This window comes from Hipposideros armiger, unplaced genomic scaffold (assembly GCF_001890085.2).
Source record: "Hipposideros armiger isolate ML-2016 unplaced genomic scaffold, ASM189008v1 scaffold_1059, whole genome shotgun sequence".
Classification (NCBI taxonomy): domain Eukaryota; kingdom Metazoa; phylum Chordata; class Mammalia; order Chiroptera; family Hipposideridae; genus Hipposideros; species Hipposideros armiger.
In genome coordinates this window covers 219,560-221,541 of record NW_017732409.1, presented here as the reverse complement: position 1 = coordinate 221,541, position 1,982 = coordinate 219,560, and the positions used below count along the sequence as shown (strand labels likewise).

The 1,982-nt window shown below is 38.8% G+C and overlaps 1 pseudogene; it reads right to left on the bottom strand.

The window, feature by feature from the left end:
- Nucleotides 1-396: 396 nt before the first annotated feature.
- Nucleotides 397-1,982, bottom strand: part of LOC109376186 (UDP-glucuronosyltransferase 2B31-like) — a 6,870-nt pseudogene continuing 5,284 nt past the window's right edge.

Sequence of the window (1,982 nt, the reverse complement as noted above, 5' to 3'; positions counted from 1 at the left end):
CTAAGATTGAACATGGCACCTTGAGCTGAGGGGCCGCAAGCTGCCAATGGGTAGCCGGATGGCGACTGGACTTGGATCTGAGCTAGCTGTGCCCTCCCACAACTAAGATTGAAGGACAATAACTTGGCTGTTCCCCTTCCCAATTCCCCAATACAAATCTTAGGGGGAAAAAAATAAGTTAAATCTACAAACTTCTGCACCAAAATGAAGTTAAAATATTCTGAGTATCTGCAAAATAATATGTCTACTATGAGTAGACTTTTTAATGTTTCTGTGTTCATACATTGTTAAATTCAATAATTATTTTTTGGTATTGCTTGTAAATTAGAGCTGTAAATTTCAATATAAACCTATGGTTTGTTATTAAGTTTTTGCCAGCTTGTATCTCTGGCATGACGTATTTCTCTAACTCTTAAATAGGTAAGAAATCACTTGAAAACAAATTTTGAATTGACAAGCTGAATGGTGAAACATTGTTCTGTCACAGGAGGAAGGGATCCTTACTTCACAACTTGCTGGATTATTCTGGAGGAGTCCCATCTGTGAGGCACACTAGCCTCAGTTCAGATACAACTACTCCCTCTTTTCTCTCTTTTCTGTTTTAGCAAACTTCTGGCAACAAAACAGACAACATTTTGTGATGACAAATACAGTGATTGCCACACAGGCCAGCAGAAACCCAATCACATCCAAAGAGTGGTACTGGAACCAGTTGAGGTCATAGGAGGCTGGCCGCAGGTGTTTGTCTCCTTTGTGGTGCATGACAAACTCGATCCAGAAGACTGCTCGATCCAGGGGTTTCATTGGCTGATCATGGTGAATTCTCGATAGTTTCATAGCATTCTCTTTATATCTAAGGGAGAAACAAAAAGACAACAACATTGAAAGGAAGTTAATTTGCTCAAACAATTCAAACCCCTGAAAGGTTTTTGTTAAACAAATGATTTAAAATACATGCCTTAGAGTTGCAGAAGCAGTAGTAGATTTTTATTTGGATCTCAAAGTGATTTCTAAACTGGAATTTGCTTATTGACAAATCAGTAATGATGGAAGATAAGGTAGAAAAGTTAAATCTTTTTTAGCAGAGGAAATGATAGCCGTTCTATATGTTATATGTTAAATGGTAAAGATGCATATTTAGGATAATGCTCATTAAATTTTAAAAGGAATTGTGTTGTGGAAGGAGGAATGCTTCCTCACCAGTTTTGGGGCTTCTACTCTTCTCTTCATAACTAACTCTACTGTCTATTTCCGAGCCAGTAGGCAGAATAATTTTTTTTTTAACACATCAGATTATGACACTCCCCTGCTCAAAATTTCTATCTGGCTTCTCATCACATTTAGAATAAAACCCAAATCTATTATTTGCCCTATTTGGGTAGGACCTTACATGGACAGACCTCTGGCAACTTCTTATTTCACTTTGTCCCATGCACATTCTATGGCAGTGACATTGACCCTTTAGCTATTCATTGAGCTGCCAAAGTTTTCTAACGTGAGCACCTTTGCACTTTCTGTCCCCTTTGTCCGTCTCCTGGAGCAGTCTTCCTTGCAACACCCCAAGGCTGCTTCCACTTTCTGGTGGCCTTGGCCCAATGTCACATCTCAGAGAGGCTTTTCCTCTCCACACTATGATAGCATCCCTAGGCATTTCTTTTATGTCTGATTTTATTTTCTTACCCTTTGATTCCTAGAATTTCTAATACAATATAATACATTTAGTAAAATATACCTTCAATTCATGTATAAAATACATAAGAAAAATGCAATACATCTTAAGTGATCAGCTCAAAATTTCAAAACTAGTGAGAAAATTAACCATGAAATGAACATACCGTATTTGCCGGCGTATAAGACGATTTTTTGGCCCTGAAAAATATGCCTCCAAGTGGGAGGTCGTCTTATACGCCAGGTACACTTCAGATAGACTGCCCATAGTGCTTGCCCCGTGCCATAGTGGCCTCCCGATGCCCGCCCACTTC